The sequence below is a fragment of the Mustela putorius genome, unplaced genomic scaffold, assembly GCF_011764305.1.
Source record: "Mustela putorius furo isolate JIRA1106 unplaced genomic scaffold, ASM1176430v1.1 tig00000129_pilon_pilon_pilon, whole genome shotgun sequence".
Classification (NCBI taxonomy): Eukaryota; Metazoa; Chordata; class Mammalia; order Carnivora; family Mustelidae; genus Mustela; species Mustela putorius.
In genome coordinates, this window is record NW_025421290.1 from 12,611,030 (window position 1) to 12,630,609 (window position 19,580).

Sequence of the window (19,580 nt, forward strand, 5' to 3'; positions counted from 1 at the left end):
ATTATGAAGTAGCTAGTGCATCAGTTAAACAGTCATGTATTCTTTCTCCCACCTGTAGTGGGACCTCCAATTACTCCGTCTTATTTCTCTTGGCTGACTATTCCTGGGGCCCTGTATCTTGCCTGACCTATATGGTTGACCCATTTCAGTTATGTCTTATCACCATCCCAGACTTCCCTGTCTCTTTGATCTGTGCTAATCCCCACTCTGCATTCCTCCTACTTTCAAGGGTCTCTGATTTTGTTCTCTGGTCACGAAGTCCTGCTGGATGATGATGCTATTTGTGCAATTATGGCCAGTTAGCAAATTGTGCTGTGGGGCTTGAGCTGGACTTTTGCCATTCCCCAGTAATTCTTTTATTAATTTCATACTAACCTTTGCCCCAGATAGCACCTATTCCAGCCCTTCTTCACAAATTCTTAATCCCAAATTTATCCCTCTATTCTCTTTTGATATATGCTCTTGCTTTTCAAAGTAAATGTAAATGCTTTTCAAATGTAAACATTTATAGGTACTCAAGCCCCAGCTTCTTATGGCTCTGCTTTAGTCCTTTTTTTTTTTTTTTTCCTTTTGGGTTGAAGAAGGAGCTATGCTTTTTTTCCTCCACAAAGATAATTCTCCCACCTTTAGCCTTGATCCCATCTTATTCTGCTCTTGACAAAGGGAGAAGGAGAAAGATACAGTCCTGAGAGAAGAAAATAGTATGTGTAGAGGAAGGAAGGAAGGGAAAAGAAAGAAGGGAAAAGAGGGTTAAATGAGATAATGGAGAAGAGAGGAAAGAAGTTAGGGATGGCATTTAGGTGAGAGAAGGGCACAAAGACAAATAAGGGGGTCAGGAATGAGTATAGAATTAGCAGGATCTTTTTTTTTTTTTCATCTCTGGAATGAAGGATGGCTTGATGATCCTACAAGTCATTTGTAGCCATACATACTTCATAATTCTGTTCTTTCTCTCATCCTCCTATTGCCTGTACTTCCTAAACTCCCACCCCACCCTCATCCCCATCTCCTTGCCTTTTTCAATGTCTTTATTTAGAACTATCCCTACCCTGTCCTCTGACACAACCTCCCCAACCCCCGCAGACATTCTTGATCTACTGTGTATCCTTGAAGGGCTCATACTATTTGCCATATACTTTACTTTCAGCCCTCATTAGTTTCATACTTTGTAGGACTATTTTCTTATAGCCTTTTTCCTTCTGTAGGAAGTAAATTTCCTTGCAAATGGTAAGATTTGGGGGCTTTTTTGATGGCTGAGTACTATTCCACTGTATATATATATATATATACCACATCTTTATCCATTCATCTGTCAGTGGACATCTGGGCTCTTTCCATAGTTTGGCTATTGTGAACATTGCTGCTATAAACACTCAGGTGCACGTGCCCCTTCAGAGCACTACATTTGTATCTTTGGGGTAAATACCCAGTAGTGTAATTGCTGGATCATAGGGTAGCTCTATTTTCAACTTTTTGAGGAATCTCCATACTGTTTCCCAGAGTGGCTGCACCACCTTGCATTCCCACCAAGTCTAAGAGAGTTCCCCTTTCTCTGCATCCTCACCAACATCTGTCATTTCCTGATTTCTTAATTTTAGCCATTCTGAATGGTGTGAGGTGGTGTCTCATGGTAGTTTGTATTTCCCTGATGCCAAGTGATGTTGAGCATTTTTTAATGTGTCTGTTGGCCATTTAGATGTCTTCCTTGGCAAAATGTCTGTTCATATCTGCTGGCTATTTCTTGATTGGATTATTTGTTCCTTGGGTGTTGAGTTTGATAAATTCTTTATAGATTGTTGATACTAGCCCTTTATCTGATATGTCATTTGTGAATATCTGCTCCCATTCTGTCAGTTGTCTTTTGGTTTTGTTGACTGTTTCCTTTGCTGTGCAAAAGCTTTTGATCTTGATGAAGTCTCAGTAGTTCATTTTTGCCCTTGCTTCCCTTGCCTTTGATGTCTCTAGGAAGAGGTGGCTGCAGCTGAGATCGAAGAGATCTGTGTTCTCCTCTAGGATTTTGATGGATTCCTGTCTCACATTGAGGTCTTTCATCCCTTTTGAATCTGTTTTTGTGTATGGTGGAAGGAAATTGCCCAGTTTTATTCTTCTACATGTGGCTGTCCAATTTTCCCAACACCCTTTGTGGAAGACTGTCTTTTTTCCATTGGCTCTTCTTTCCTGCTTTGTCAAAGATTAGTTGACCCTAAAGTTGAGGGTCCATTTCTATGTTCTCTCTTCTGTTCCATTAGATCTGTGTGTCTGTTTTTGTGCCAATACCACACTGTCTTGATGATTACAGCTTTGTAATAGAGCTTGAAGTCCAGAATTGTGGTGCCACCAGCTTTGTTTTTCTTTTTCAACATTCCTTTAGCAATTTGGGGTCTTTTCTGGTTCCATACAGATTTTAGGATTATTTGTTCCAGCTCTGTGAAAAAAGCTGATAGTTTTTTGATTGGGATTTCATTGAATGTATAGATTGCTCTAGGTAGCATAGACATTTTAAAAGTATTTGTTCTTCCAATCTATAACGTGGAATGTTTTTCCAGTTCTATGTGTCTTCCTCAATTTCTCTCTAGAAGTGTTCCCTAGTTTTCTGAGTACAGATCCTTTGCCTCTTTGGTTAGGTTTATTCCTAGGCATCTTATAATTTTGGTTAAATTGTGAATGGGATAGACTCCTTAATATCTTTCTCTTCTGTCTCACTGTTAGTGTGTAAAAATACAATTGATTTCTGTGCATTGATTTTATATCCTGCCACTTTGCTGAATTCCTATATGAGTTCTGGCAATTTTGGGGTGGAGTCTTTTGGGTTTTCCACATAGAGTATCATGTCATCCGCAAAGAGTGAGAGTTTGACTTCTTCTTTGCCAGTTCACATGGCTTATATTTCTTTTTGTTGTCTGATTACTAAGGCTAGGACTTCTAGTACTATGTTTAATAGTAGTGGTGATAGTGGGCATCCCCCCATGTTCCTGACCTTAGGGGAAAAGCTCTCAGTTTTTCCCCATTGAGAATATTATTCACCGTGGACTTTTCATATATGGCTTTTATGATGTTGAGGTATGTATCCTCTATCCCTACACTGAGAAGAATTTTTTTTTTAAGATTTATTTATTTATTTGACAGAGATTACAAGTAGGCAGAGAGGCAGGCAGAGAGAGAGAGGAGGAAGGAGGCTCCCTGCTGAGCAGAGAGCCCGATGCGGGACTCGATCCCAGGACCCTGAGATCATGACCTGAGCCGAAGGCAGCGGCTTAACCCACTGAGCCACCCAGGCGCCCTGAGAATAATTTTAATCAAGAAAAGATACTGTACTTTGTCAGATGCCTTTTCTGCCTCTATTGAGAGGATCATAGGATTCTTGATCTTTCTTGTATTTATGTAGTGTGTCATATTGATTGATTTGCAGAGGTTGAACCACCTTGCAGCCCAGGAATAAATCCCACTTGGTCGTGGTGAATAATCCTTTTAGTGTACTGTTGGATCCTATTGGCTGGTATCTTGGTGAGAATTTTTGCATCCATGTTCATTAGGGATATTGATTTCTGTAATTCTCCTTGTTGTTGGGGTCTTTGCTTTTGGGATAAAGGTAATGCTGGCCTTATAGAATGAGTTTGGAAGTTTTCCTTCCACTTCTATTTTTGGAATAGCTTCAGAAGAATAGGTATTAATTCTTTAAATGTTTGGGAGAATTCTGCTGCGAAGTCTTCTGGCCCTGGACTCTTGTTTGTTGGGAGATTTTTGATTATTGCTCTAATTTCCTTGCTGGTTATGGGTCTGTTCAGGTTTTCTATTTCTTCCTGTTTCAGTCTTGGTAGTGTATATGTCTCTAGGAATGCATCCATTTCTTCCACATTACCTAATTTGTTGGCATATAATTGCTCATAATTTGTTCTTATAATTGTTTGTATTTCTTTGTATTGGTTGTGATCTCTCCTATTTCATTCATGATTTTATTTATTTAGATTTGTCTCTTTTCTTTTTGATAAGTCTGGCTAGGGGTTTATCAATTTAATTAATTCTTTCAAAGAACCAGCTCCTAGGGGCACCTGGGTGGCTCCATGGGTTAATCCTCTGCCTTTGGCTCAGGTCATGATCTCAGTGTCCTGGGATTGAGCCCCTCTTCTGGCTCTCTGCTCAGCAGGGAGCCTGCTACCCTCTTTCTCTCTCTGCCTGCTTCTTTGCCTACTTGTGATCGCTCTCTGTCAAATAAATAAATAAAATCTTTAAAAAAAAAAAAAGATTCTTAAAAAAAAAAAGAACCAGCTCCTAGTTTCATTGATCTGTTCTACTATTCTTTTGGTTTCGATTTCTTTGATTTCTGCTCTAATCTTTATTAATTCTCTTCTGCTGGGTTTAGCTTTATATGCTTTACTTTCCCCAGCTCCTTTAGGTGTAAGATAAGGTTATATATTTGAGACCTTTCTTGTTTCTTGAGAAAGACTTGTTTTGCTATGCACTTTCCTCTTAGGACCACCTTTGCTGCATCCCAAAGGTTTTGAACGTTTGTGTTCTTGTTTTCATTTGTTTCCTTGAATTTTTAAATTCTTCTTTAATTTCCTGGTTGACCCATTCATTCTTTTGTAGGATGCTCTTTAGCCTCCATGTTGTATTAGAGTTCTTTCTGAATTTCCTTTTGTGATTGAGTTCCAGTTTCAAAGCATTGTGGTCTGAAAATTTGCAAGGAATGATCCCAGTCTTTTGGTACTGGTTGAGACCTGATTTGTGATGACATATGTGATCTGTTCTGGAGAACAGATGTGCACCCAAGGAGAAGGTGTATTCTGTTGCTTTAGGAAGGAATGCTCTGAATATATCTGTGAAATCCATCTGGTTCAGTGTGTCATTCAAAACCCTTGTTTCCTTGTTAATGTTCTACTTAGATGATCTATCTATCCATTGCAGTAAGTGGGGTGTTAAAGTCCTCTACTGTTATTGTTTTTTATTATTGATGTGTTTCTTTAGTTTTGTTATTACTTGATTTATATAATTGGCTGCTCCCATGTTAGGAGCATAAATATTTACAACTGTTAGATCTTCTTGTTGGATAGACCCTTTAATTATGATATGGTGTCCTTCCTCATCTCTTATTACATTCTTTGGTTTAAAATCTAATTTGTCTGATACAAGGATTGTCACCCCAGCTTTCTTTTGATGTCCATTGGCATGATAAATGGTTTCCCACCCTCTCACTTTAAATCTGGAGGTGTCTTTGAATCTAAAATGAGTCTCGTGCAGACAGCATGTTGATGGGTCTTGCTTCGACACCCTGTGTCTTTTGATTGGGGCATTTAGCCTATTTACATTCAGAGTAACTGTTGAGAGATAAGAATTTAGTGCCATTGTGTTACCTGTAAAGTCACTGTTTCTATATATTGCCTCTGTTCCTTTCTGGTCTATGGTACTTTTGGATTCTCTCTTTGCTTAAAGGATCCCTTTTAATATTTCTCCCCTGGCTGGTTTAGTGATCACAAATTCTTTTAGTTCCTCTGTGTCCTGGAAGCTTTTTCTAATCTTCTATTTTAAATGACATTGTAGCTGGATAAAGTATTCTTGGCTGCATATCTTTTTCATTTAACATTCTCAATATATCATGCCAGTCCTTTCTGGCCTGCCAGATCTCTGTGGATAAGTCTGCTACCAGTCTGATGTTTCTACCCTTGTAGGTTCCAGATCTCTTGTCCCCAAGCTGCTTTCAGACTTTTCTGTTTTTCTCTGAGATTTGTTAGTTTCACTTGTATGTGTCGGGATGTTGACCTATTTTTATTAATTTTGAGGGGGATTCTCTGTGCCTCCTGGACTTTGATGACTGTTCCCTTCCCAGATTAGGGAAGTTCTCTTTTGCTCTGGTATACCTTCTGTCCCACCCCTCTCTCTTTCCTCTTCTTCTGGGATCCCAACTATTCTGATGTTGTTTCACTTTATGGTATCACTTATCTCTTAAATTCTCCCCTTGTGATCCAGTAGTTTATCTCTCTTTTTCTCAGCTTCTTTATTCTTCATCATTTTGTCTTCTGTATCATTAATACTCTTTTCTGCTAGAGGGAAGTTTTAATGAGGAGAAGATATTTGCATGGTCTTCAAGTATCTCCTCACAGATTGGCTCATTAGTTAAAAGGGAAGACAAAGATAGTGTGTTGATTGGGCAAATCGAAATTAATATTAGCATAGGGGGCAGATAAACACTGCATGCTTCCAGGTAGGATATCTGAGGAGGGTACATTTTCTACGTAATATTCTGCCCAAGAGTGCATAATCTGAATGTAGCTGTTGGGAAGAATCACAACAACGTGAAACACTGAGGAAGAGGTTAACAATTGTGAATCTGGGTGATATATGAGTGTTCTTTATACTATTCTTGCAGTCTTTTCCCCAAGTTTGAAATCATTTACAAATAAAAAGCAAAACATTTTAAAAAGGCATTGATTTATTCCAAAAATAATGTCAATATTGATTTGCATTTCTACTAGTATCAATTAAAAAATCATAAAGCAGGGTCATGAATAATGAAGGGAGCAAGGTGAGTGGTTTGCTACTTTAAATAATTTGTTGGGGAAGTTTTTTCTGAAGGAGTGGCATTTGCAGAGAATGAAGTGAAAGAGGAACTCTTACAAACATCTGGGAAGGAGTATTTCATCTAGCAGGAATAGGAAGAATGCAGCTTTGAAGTGGAAAAGTGGAAATGAGCATGTTGTGCCCAAGATCAGCAAGAAGGCCAGTGTGAATAAATAAAAGACCAAAAAAAAAAAAAAAAGAAGAAGAAGGAGGAGGAGGAGGCCAGTGTGGCTGGAAGGGGATGTCCAAGGGAGAACAGTGGTAGCAACTGAGAAATGAGATGTAGACAGCAGATCACATAGAGCCCTGTAGTCTCCGGGAAGGAATTTGGATTTTTTTCTGAGTATGATGAGATTCCTGTGAAAGGTTTGACCAAGGGAATGGCAAATTCTTTTTTACATTTTTAAAAACATCCTCCTGGCAGCTGGCCACAAAATAGAATAGAGAGACAATACTGAGAGCAGGGAGACCAAATGGAAAACTGTTGCAGTATTCCAGATGAGAGATGATAGTGGCATGGGCCCTGGTGGGGTATCAGAGTGGTCAGGTTTGGGCTATATGTTGATGATATATCAATAGAGTTGCTGAAGAATGAGTTTATTTCATAAATTATTAAGGTGAATTAGATGTAGAATGTAAAAGAAAGCACAGGCAAGGATTAATTGCTTATGTTTCTGAAAGTTACTGTGTGAAGGGTGGTGCCATTTACTGGGAAGACTGAAGGGTAAATCAGTCATTCTGTATAGGGCACATAAAGTTTGAGAAGCCTAACAGATCTCCAAGTGAAGAATCAGGTAGGCTGTTTATTATTTGAAGCTTAGGGAAGAGGTTGGGCCTGGGGATATAAATCTGAGAGTTGACAGTGTGGATGCTATTTAAAGCTGTGGGTATAAATAAGATCACTTTAGGACTGAGTATAGAAAGGGAAGAGAAGCATCCATGTTTAAGACCCCAGACACCTTCAGGATTTAAAGCTAGAGAAAGGAGAGGGAACCAGCAAAAGGGAAATTAGACCCACAGATGATCACCCTACAGTTTAAGGAGCATGCTAGTTGGCTGTACATCTTATGGCTGGAAAGCACTAATCATTCTTTCTATGTTAACATCTGCTTCTCCATAACTTCTCATTGTTCGTTCTAGTTTTCTCCTACTGGTTGTTAGAAATAGGTCTCTTGATGGGACAGTGTTTCAAATATTTGATGACAGCAATCATAACCCAAAGTCTGCATGTTATGTTCCTTTTACTCTTCCTTATATTATATTGTTTCCAAGGTCTTTACTAATTTGACCATACTCCAATCAGTATATCTTCCATAGAGTTAGGTATGCTAGGACAGAACACAGTCGTTACCAAGTATGGTAGATCCTGTTTCTTCCCAAACATACAACAATAAAACCAGCATTTGTCAAATGCTTTACAGCTGACAAAGAAATCTCATGTAGTGTAGTTTTCATTTCACAGCAAACTTGTGAGTATGCACAGATGTTTTTATTGTTGTTGTTGGTGGTTTTATTATACAGATGTGAAAACAGAGGCTCAGAGAGGTTAAGTAACCTCACTACTCTTAGATTATCTCAACATTTACAGAAGTTATTAAACACTATTGCTTGATACTGTGGTTTTCAGTGTTCTAATAAAACTGACCAAGATATTTTGAAGTGACTTAATGTCAAAGTAAGTTTCCTACCTTTTGTAGGCGTGTAGGTGATTTTTTAAGCATAACAATTTTTAACCTTAATATTCTCTAGAGAAGTTTCTCAACTGGTCTCTCCTATATACATTTTTGCTCCCTTCTTGCCTATTATCTACTCAGAGCAAGAGTAACCTTTTAAAAATACGAATCAGATTACATGACTCCGTGCTCAACACCCACCCCCAAAGACTTCTTTTTGCATCGCAATAAAGTCCAGATTGCTCACTGTGACCAAAAGGCTCTGCCCAATTTGGACTTTGTCTTATTCTCTGAAATCTTATCAAGATCTGTTTATGAGATAAAACTCATTAAATGCATTTAGTTGGTTTTTCTTTAAAAATTTATGCCAGTTCATTAGGTTGATATCTTTATACACACACACACACACACACACACACACACAGAGGCACCTATATACATATAGGTGCTTATATATATATATGTATATAGGTGCCTGTGTGTGTGTGTGTGTGTGCGTGTATAAAGATAACAACCTAATGAATGCCTATATATATATATATATATATATATATATAGGCACCCCACTAAGGTAGAAATGAGCAGTTCCTAAAGAAGTATGTAAATAATTAGCATGCCTCATAATAGAAATGACAGCAACTCATTTTTTTCATAAGTTAGCCCAAAGTCTAACAAATACATTTACTGATAAACCTAAGACAAACTGCCTTTGTTAGTCGTTTCGTAAAAGAGTTGATTGCATGTGTTGAGAAAGACTTTTAACAGACTTGACAGAATTGATTCATTGATGAGTGACACATTTATTTTCAATTTCAATAAATAACACTTTTTAAAGTCTTTCCCTTTCTATGTTTTACAGGGGAATGTAGCTTATAATAGAAGCACAGACTGATTTCTTGGATTTGATGATTAAATTTAGTCAAAACAGTGTTATCCAGCACTGTTGCTGCACACTGATTTAGACTTTTTGAAAAAGAAAAAAAAAAGGATTTGTGAGTGTGTGTGAATGTGCAGCAGAGTGCAGAGGGAACCACTTAGGGTTGGAAATGCTTAGGACTGACTCAACACACCAGTTGTTACTCCACTTTTGTTTCTCTGGGTTATTTCAGAATGACCCTACAAGGGATGAAAGATCTAGCACAAGAGGAAAGATGTCTCTAAGTGTTGGACCTCAGTTGTTAGGGTGGGAAGAGTCAGTGAAGATCATCTGGCCAGTGCAGCCCACGCAAATTGGGAAACCCAAACCGTGTCTCATGGGCCCCAGTAATCACAGTTCTGCAGTTACATCTCTTCTCTTTTAAGAAACCTAATTATTTTTTATTATTAAAAAGGCATAAAACAAAGCAGGATTACTTCATTATAAAATCTGTTCAAATGTGTGCATGAAAATGCTATTTTCAGTTTCCTTGATAAGGAATTATTGCCAAAAAGTCTCCTATAATCTGGTTGTTAATCTTGGTTGTACCTGTCAATTGTTAATGGACAGGACTTCCGACAGGTTAGGGAGATTGCTGGCACTTTTTTCTGATGAATATAATTTCCATAATACTTCCCATGTAATGAAATCAGAAAATATAATTTATGTAGAAATGTAGTTCTGAGAGCCTTGTGATTATGGCCTTTTGTGTCATTCTGCCTACATTACAACAGATCAGACTTAGAAAGTCCTGGAAATATTATGTTGGGTGTTTCTTAATGACTGTGTCAACATGATCTGTCATTTTCTAAGTTTTCCAGTTTCTTGAAAGAGCATAGTTTATGTTCCTAACACTTTACGGGAAACAGTACAAAATTAATTTCTAGGTCTCCCTATATTTCTCCTGGTGTCACAAAAGTATATATTATATAAATGAAATATTTGTCTTTGACAGAAAAGCTCGTCCACCAAACTACAATTAATGAATACAAGAATTAGAAATCAAAACTTTGTTTAGTCTGAGGAAAAACAGTTTTTTAAACTGTAACCACATGGCTGTTTCTTGTTTGCATCAACTCTGGGTGACTATTATTGTCTTCTGTGAATTCTCTGGGGCAGGGACCTGACTTTGTTGAATGAGCCAATTGTTTTCCTTTGTGTTGCCCATCTAGTAAGTTCCCATCTGGTTTGTATCAGACTGTTTTCACAGCCAACAACTGCTGCCTTCTCTATATCCTGACACTTCAGGGCCCCACGCTATCAAAGCACACGGCTGCGATGGCCTTGCTGGCAGCCTATACAGCTGTGCCTCACAGCTTGGAACTATTACCCAGAGTAATGGTAATGGAGAACTTGCATTGGCCCTTATTCCCATTGGTGTCGTGTGTACAGTGAGCAGAAGTCCACCCTCCCCTCCCCACCCCCTCATACCCAAAACTTACTAGTCAACAGAAAATCTTTAGAGCTCTAATTTTAGCATATGGAATGTTGGGGTTCATGTTTTCTAGTGGCTTCCTGAATTTGAAAGCTCATTTTTCATTCTTTCATTCTTTTTCAAAAGTTACCAGGCATGGCCTTGGGGAAGTAAATTGGTCACTATGTCACATTTAATTTTTGTTTCCAAATTTAGTTAGGAATGGCTAGATATGGCAAAATCCACTATAAAAGCTACACAAATAATACACTGTGATTGTCATTACAATTACAATCCCAACTACACTGTCATAGTTACAGGGCATAATTTGAGAGTTTTCATGTTTAGGAAGGATTTCTATCTCAGAAGATGGATTTTCTATATGTAAACTATGGAAGCACTTGTGTTCAAACTGCTTAGTAACTAGTAAGGAGTGACTTTGCGTTCAGTTTTGTTAGCATCAAGTGTCACTTATAAGAATGTGATAATAATGACCTTCTGTAACAGTCTGGCCTTACGTAATTAAAGTTGTATGAGCTATTGTTGAGTAAGAGTTGAGTTTAAATGTAGCTCTTATGTCATTGCTTCATAATGTGAAATGGCAAACCTTTTTGGCACCAAAAAGAAACGATTAAATGACTTTTACAGAATATATTAATATTTTAGAAATGCTTTCAAGGTGAGGTAAAATGATATTAGTTAGTGATTTCAAAGAAATTGAGTGGCTGCTTGTCACAGAGCATCAAGTATCCTCTAGGTAACAAGTCCTGTAGAGTAAAACTGAATCAACAGCGACAATAACAAAACTCACCTTCTGCTTCTGAATAATTTTAGCTTGCTGATATTTCAGGATTTTAAGGAAATAAATAGGAAGGAATTTTTCTTTGTCCTTAGCAGTATGGCATGTGACTTGGCAACTGTTCACTTGCTGTTAAAGGCTAGTAAAGTTAGTTATTTGGCTCTTTCAGTCATTGGAGAACAATTCAACACTATAGGGGAAGCACCTTTCAATGGCTGAAACTAATCTATTGGTTTTTTTTCAATTTCAACTTTCTATGGGTGATCTACATATAGAAAGTCTACTTACATTCATATAATCTACATATATACGTGTATCATGGGTGAACAGCTGAAAGAATTTTCACAAATGAGCTCATTGGTATAACCAGGCCCAGGCTAAAACACAGCACACTGCTAGTACCCATTCAGCCCTCTCATGTTGCGTTTGATACAACCTCCACCCCATGAGGATAACCACTGTTCTGTGATTAGTTCTCTTGCCTTTTTTTTTTAATTATTATTATAAATAAATGAAATCATACAGAATGCATGGCTTCTTTCACGAGACAAACCTAGTGTGGTTTTTAAGATTCCTTTAGTTTCAAATCGTTATGACATGCTTTTATAAAGAATTATCTGAGAGGAATTTGTTTTAGTAGCTGTGTCACAGGCTGTTCAACCAACAGGAAGTGCATTGTAGATAAAGTTGTCTACTAAAACATGGACTCTCTCAGTTCTCAATCAAATTTTAATGCTGGAATGTTCCTCTAGACATTCCTGCCCCGAAAAGGCAGGGACTCTGTCATAATACCACACAGCAATACATTCAAGTACTTAAGTGGCTTTTAATGAGCTTCAATAATTAAATGTACGTTAGTCAAATAAAGCTTGGTCTGCATTCAGGATAGGTAGATCATCTGTTTTCTGAATTACCAATCAACTTCTTTGCAGTTACATATAAGCTTTTATGCTGGCAAGATGCTATTTCTAAAATGCTGTTATTGGAGAGACTTGTATATGCAGCCGAAGAGTAACTTAATCTGGCCAGATTATTTGCTTCCAAGGTGTTAATTTCTTTTTATATATTTTTAACTACTCTAATAATGTTCCTTTTTTCCCACTGGACTCAAAATGGTATAAAAGATTCAAGTATTCTAAGTGTTACTAGTTTAAGATTTCTCCTTATTAACTTTTGTTTCATATTCTGAATGGCACCCATTTAAAAACTCTTATTTTGTGAGCTAAAAAATTTATTATTAGGAGCCTTCATCTTTATATCCTTGTTTTACAGTTAACAGCCTTATAGTACTATGCAGTTTTCTTAAACAATCCGTAAAGAATTTGTTTAAAATAATAATATAATAATTTATAGATTTAAGTATTGCTATTGCTATTCTAATGATTCTTACTGAGGATAGTATTAAGAAACAAAAGATAAACTTTCAAGCCAATATACAAAATTTTAAAAACAAGAGTACAAACATTGTAAAGCCCAGGTTGCTATCCTTTTAAATACCACTTTTTGAAATACTACAACGTAGCCTCCTTTCAAATTGACACCATATAGCTAGAAGATTTTGAATGACCATGTAAAATAAAAGCTAAAGAATTGAAATAGAGTGTTTGAAAAAAGCATAGTGTACAAACGGTACAATCCCAGCAACCTTGTGTGCCCTCATTTAAAGCTTTTTCAGCAGCATCCCTGCTTTCCCAGCCTTGGATTCCATTTTCAAATCTCAGATCATACTTAAATAAAAGATAATACATTTGTCTTTTGTGGTAAAGGTAAAGGATAAATTATATTTATAGGTAATCTGTGACTCCATTTTTATCCAGTGTTACCCACTCCTAATTTCCATAGCAATTCATGGATCAAATGTTTGGAAAAATTTTTCTTCTCATCCTTTAACTTAATACCATAGAGTATTGTTTCTTCAATTTGGGTGGGGGGAGTTCCTTTTTTTAAAATTTAAATTCAGTTAATTAACATATAGTGTATTATTAGCTTCAGAGGTAGAATTCAGGGATTCATCAGTTGCATAGGACACCAGTGCTCATTACATCGTGTGCCCTCCTTAATGCCCTCCCCACCAGCAACCCTCAGTTTGTTTCCTATGCTTAAGAGTCTCTTATAGTTTGTCTCTGTCTCTAATTTTGTCTTGTTTTATTCTTTCTGGGTTTGTTTCTTTTACTAACCAGAATCATGCTATATGTATTGTTCTTTGATGTGCTTGTTGAAGGTGATCTTAGCCTAGCACCCTCCTTTTATTCATTATATATTCTGAAGAAATAGTGTCACTGTTTGGGTTGTTTCATTCTGCTGTTATAATTATGCCCACTTTTGCACACAAACTTGAGCACAGGGCGTGGAGTTTGAGGGGAAGAGTGCCAGTTTGAACCCTTGGCAATCTCAAGTGAAGGTGAGTTTACTTGGAATTCAGCAGGTGGCAGGCCATGCATGACTTGGGCAGGAGAGTGGCTGGGCTGTGAATTTGGGACCCACAGGCCGATGGCATTGTGTGTGACAAGGACGTGACTGGTTTTGCTTTTAATTTTTGCTTTTTTGGCAAACTCTATTTCTCCTTCTTTTCTAAATGAAAGGCTTGCTGCTGGATAGTGTATTCTTGGCTGTAGATTTTTTCCTTTTAACACTTGGAATTTATCATATCCCTCTTTTCTGCCCTGTAGGGTTTCTGCTGAAAAACCCACTGATAGCTGTATGCAGTTTCCCTTGTATGTCACTGATTTCCTTTCTCTTGCTGCTTTTAAAATTCTCTCTTTATCACTACTTTTATTCATCTTACTTACTTTGTGTCTTGTTACCAGCCTCTTTGGGTTAGTTTTGTTGGGGGCTCTCTGTGTATCCTAGATCTGGATTTCTCTTTCCTTCCCTAGATTCAGGAAGTTTTTAAGCAATTATTTCTTCAGAGAAATCTTCTGCCCCCTTTTCTTGCTCTTCTCCTTCTGGGATCCCCATCATGTGACTGTTATTCTTGACCGTGTTGCTGAGTTCCCTAGGTATATTCTCATTTTGTGTAGTTTTTCTCCTCTCATCTGCTCAGCTTGATTACTTTCCATTACTCTGTCCTCCAGGTGGCTGATCTCTTCTTCTGTATCGTCTTGTTTGCTGTTTATTCCAGGTGGTCTATTTTTATTTCCATTTAGTGAGTCCAGTATCTCTAATTGGTTCTTTTTTAAGTCTCCTATCTCTTGGTGGAGGGTCTTCAAAGAGGTCCTGCACTGTTTTCTCATTTCTAATGAGTATGTTTATGAGCATTACTTTAAATTCTCTATCAGACATATCACTTATCTCCATTTTATTTAGGTCTCTTGCTCTGATTTTTTCTGCTCTTTCATTTGGGACATATTCCTCTGTCTCCTCATTTTGTCTATTGTTGTGTCTGTTTCTGTGTGTTAGGAAAGTCAGCTACATCTCCCACACATGAAAGCAGTGGCTTTATGAGGAAGAGATTGTGTAGTGCAATATCTCCTTTTCACCAGAGAATGATGCTTCAGGGGTCTCCTATGTGTGTTGCTACAGGGGTGTCCTTCCATTGTGATGGAGCTATAGTTTGCCTTCAGTCTAGCCTTCAATGGCTGTCTGCCTGTGGGCAGAGTCTGTCGCCTTTGGTGTCAATAGGCTGATCTGGAGCTGCCTTGGGCTTGAATTGAGTCAGACCAGGTGTTTGTCAGAGATGCAGTAGCACCAAACTGTGGCACTTTCCCTGTTTATTCCCTGAGAAGGTTTTGTTGGTGGGTGGGGCCTGAAGTCAGAACATCTGCCTCCCCCCAGCCCACTGCTGGACTCACAGTCAGACTGGTGTGTGGTTATCCTCTCCTCTCCCTGGAGCAGGACTCACTTTGGGGTGATGCTAGCCCTTGTCTGGGCTGCACACACACTGCCAGGCTTGTGGCACTGCTTTGATTGGGATCTTGTCAAGAGCAATCAGAGGGGTGGGTCTGCTTCGCTGTGGCCTCTTGTCTATGCCGGGCTGCAGAGTGTCTGTTCTACCAGTTTTCTGGTTGGTTTCTGGGCTCTATATGCTGATGTGGGTGTTCTCTAGGTGCCCACCTGGCAAGAGGTGAGCCCGGGGTCGTCCTAGTCTGCCATCTTCCCAGAAGCCTCTCGTTTCTTCAATTTTGAGCAGTAGGATAAGGAAATATAAGAGTCAACAAGCTTGATAAGCAGTTTTTAAATCATGTTGGTCAGGGTATAAGTTGTTTTTGCTGCTTTAATTCTCACCTTTAGAGTACAGTACTCACCCTTTCAGGAAACCCCCCCCCCTCCCCAGCAAGTGTGAATTATGAGCTAGCTGTTTGTTACAGGAGTAAATGACAATAGACAACTCTAATATTGAGATAGTGGCTTATTTTATTTTATTGTTAGGAGAAATTATTACAGAAATCAAGAATCTCTCTTTGGTAGAGTTTTGTTTATATTTATAATAACATCAACAACACATAAGAGCTACCATCTCTGTATATTATATATAATATATGTATTAATAATTATATATTATACCATCTCATATATCTTATATGTGATATACTTTGCTAAGATCCATAATAACCCAACTAGGTAGATGATAATATTCTCATTTTCTATTTGAGAAACCTGAGGCTCAATGAGGTTACATACTTTGCCCAAGGATACGTAGCTAGTACATGACAGAGCTGGGAATCAAATGTAGTCCAACTTTGAAAGCAAAGGCTGTAGTCTTTACATTACACTGTATTTCCTTCCTTGATAATTTTTTAAGAAGTAGAACAGATAATTTCTGATTGTTCTTATAGGTCTCAGTATCTGAAGACATATCCTAGTGTAGAAGAGTCTGAAAAAGTTGGGAGGTAGGGAAATAACTGTTTGCTATGGGCTTTAGTCCCTACTATTAATATGTCACATTGATTTGTCAGTGAACTTTTCTGAATCTTGCCTTCCTTATTAGTAAGGATAAGATGATCTCTGAGACCCCCTGTAGCTCTCTGTTGGTCATATGGGTGCAGTACTTCTTCTTCTTTTCAACAAAAAGTCTCCCTGTCCAAAAATATTTTGAAAAGATTGCCTAACAAGAAGAATTTTTTTGAATTGGGAGAAGTTGGAAAATAATCACAAGCTACAAAATAATAAAACTACCATTTTTGAATAATAAATGTAGGTACTGCTCTAAGTTATTTACGTATAATTTCTGTTGGCACTGTGATTTACATTGGGCAGTTTAGCTTCCAAGTCTGTGCTCTTAACTGTAAACTTTCAGATGTCTCTCTAACATAGTGTCTGGTTGTCAATTACTTGCAACTTTTTGTCATCTTACATAGTACGGTGTAGAATGAATGGAAAAACGTGGGTGTTTTTTCCTATACAAGATCACAGAGTGGTATATCCATTTGATAAAATGGTTCAGAAGCATTGGTCACCTGGATATTTCTTGAGCCACCATACATAAAGGACTGAATTTTAGGCATCTTAGGGAAAATAAGGAAGGATGATGGAGGGGAAACCTTTTGTTTTTAGATTCTATCTTTGAGTAATCTCTACACCCAACATGGGGCTTGAACTCATAACCATGAGATCAAGAGTCACATGCTTTACCAACTGAGCCAGTTGGGTGCCCCTATTTTGTTCTCCTTTATGAAGATCCAGCATTGCAGTAAATCATTTCAGCCTATGAAATGGCTTATTGAAAAAGCACATCTTAATAATACTAACAGATTTAGCATATTATTTCAATTTAGATGGTTTTCTAATAAAGCAGCTTTGTTGCATATAAAGAGATGACTAAAGTATGCTTTGGTTTGGAGTAATGAAATTGTTGTCATTTTTTGAGTTAAAAATCATTGTTTTAATAAAGCAGAAATAAGCCATTGTGTTTTTTTAAAGCCATTGTTTTTGGAAGTTTCAAGAAAATGCTTTTATTGGGCGCCTGGGTGGCTCAGAGGTTAAAGCCTCTGCTTTCGGCTCAGGGTCCTGGGATCAAGCCCCGCATGGGGCTTTCTGCTAAGCAGGGAGCCTGCTTCCTCCTCTCTCTCTCTCTCTCTGCCTGCCTCTCTGCCTACTTGTGATCTGTCTGTCAAATAAAAAAAAAGAAAAAAGAAAATGCCTTTATTAAGCAAAAAATCTGAATATTAGAGAAAACATGCTCCTTTTTTATTCCAAAGAAAATGTAGTATATAAAATTCCCATTTAGGTCATTATGAATTTAGAAGAGTGTTTCATTATAGCAGCAGGTCCCATTGGGGGATACATCCCCTTTGGAGTGTGAGCCTATCAGATTGGAAGGGAGCCCTGGTTAGTTTGAAAAAACCCCAAAAGTGATTCAGACTTTCCCCTCTCTCTACCCCAACCCTCTGTTGAAAAATCACTGGTTTAGAAAAGGTTTCACAGCTCCTTTCTCCAAAGCCAGCCAGATACAATATATCACACCTTCTAAAGAGGATAAAGAAAGAAGGCAATAGATCAAGAAGAGGCCAAGAGAAATTACCAAGAATAGAAGAAGAATTCGGGTTCCAGGATGGAAACATGAACAGCTAGAAGTGGTATGATGCTAAGAGGCAGAGAGCTCAATTAATTCTTAGTCTTTAAACTCTCTTATATTTGAGGCAGAACAGGAGCATTAATTGGAAGATGTGCTCACTGCTGTCAGTCTGCTCTGTGTTAGTTTTAGCTTTACAATTAAAGAGGATTAAGACAATGTCTTATTCTTTGTGGTCTTCACAACACCTCATATAATAATGATGGACACATAAAAAATTTTTTTTAATTGAATCCTAGCTAGACCTAAGGTAAGTTTTCTTCTTCTTTTCTTAGTTTCCACCCTTTTCTGTTTAATATGAAAGGGGATGACATTGCTTTGTTTCTTAATGTAGCACAATAGATATGTTTAAATTCTGGGCTTGGAAGCAATCATTTCTGAGCAAACTGCCACTTAATTTTTTTTTAAATTTTTTTTTTATAAACATATATTTTTATCCCCAGGGGTACAGGTCTGTGAATCACCAGGTTTACACACTTCACAGCACTCACCAAAGCACATACCCTCCCCAATGTCCATAATCCCACCCCCTTCTCCCAAACCCCCTCCCCCCAGCAACCCTCAGTTTGTTTTGTGAGATTAGGAGTCACTTATGGTTTGTCAAACTGCCACTTAATTTTACTTGCTCCCCTCCCCACTCACCAAAAAAGGTTCTTGGGTGGAACAGGCCTCAGTGGTAGAACTGATTGATGCTGTTGTGTCCACCTTTGCACTATATGTGCTGTGTAGAGTGGGAGAGACAGCTGCAGTGGGCCAAACAGGAACCTTTCCTTCTCTAACTCTCAGAAACTTAGAGGCAGAGTAGGAAGTGAACAGAGATAATGTCTCATATAGTAACGTGATAGTAAGTGCTTTGAATCCATTTCAAAAGATTTTTTTAAAAAACAGTATTAGGTTTGGATGTTTAATTTTGGTCTATTTGCAGATTGTCGGTATATGGTAAGTAACTTGTATTTGCCCCCCCATCTTACCTTTAGAAAACTATGTTTTCTTCTAAAGCTGTTCTTTTTAAGCCTTTTCCGTCATTAATCTAATTGTATCTAATTCTTTAACGTATTTCATTTTTAGGTATCCAAGAGTATAATGACAATAGTTTAACATGAAACTTTGTCACCAGTGAGAACCTGTTGCTCAGTTAAATGAATAATTTAATGCTCCAAGTCATGTATATTCTTCCAAATCCACCTGACATTTTTCTGAAATAAGAGAAACTTGAAAGAAGTCTGATTTTTATTTTAGAGGAAATCAGAAAATACTGATTCTACCATCCTCTACATTTTTTCCAAATTGTTCTGCCTGAAGAATTTGTTTGAAACAACAGATATTGACAGTTATTGACTGACTGCATGTCAGAGCACAGATTAAGAGCGTGCCATTAACATGAGCACACGCTTCCGGTGCCCAGGGTATCCTGCTGGCTGGAGAACCACACTTGCTACAGGTTTCTCTCTTCAGTTAACTTTTCTCTACTTCATCATTCCCTAGCCAGAAGGAGGTTTTCCCCAGTCTATTCCGTCTTAATATTAAAATGTGGTGTTGGTTTGATAGTGTAGTACTCTTCTGTGCTCTCTGACAACTTTATTGGTTGCTTCACACAGATTGTCTTGGGCAATATGCCGCTGTCTGGCCCAGGGTGAAGGTAGATTCTACACTTCTTTTAATGATTAAATCCTTAAGTAAGAGAATCTGTGAGAGCTTTTAACCTTGGAAGA

General features: G+C 37.9%; 1 protein-coding gene and 1 non-coding gene across 12 annotated transcripts in view; one reads left to right on the forward strand and one right to left on the reverse strand.

Annotated features, from left to right (window-relative positions):
• Positions 1 to 19,580, forward strand: part of KIAA0586 (KIAA0586 ortholog) — a 147,621-nt gene that overhangs the window by 117,470 nt on the left and 10,571 nt on the right. The gene's annotated exons all lie outside the window — the stretch shown is intronic.
• TRNAK-CUU lies at positions 16,874 to 16,946 on the reverse strand. The gene has a single exon. It is a non-coding gene; the product is annotated as a tRNA-Lys (tRNA).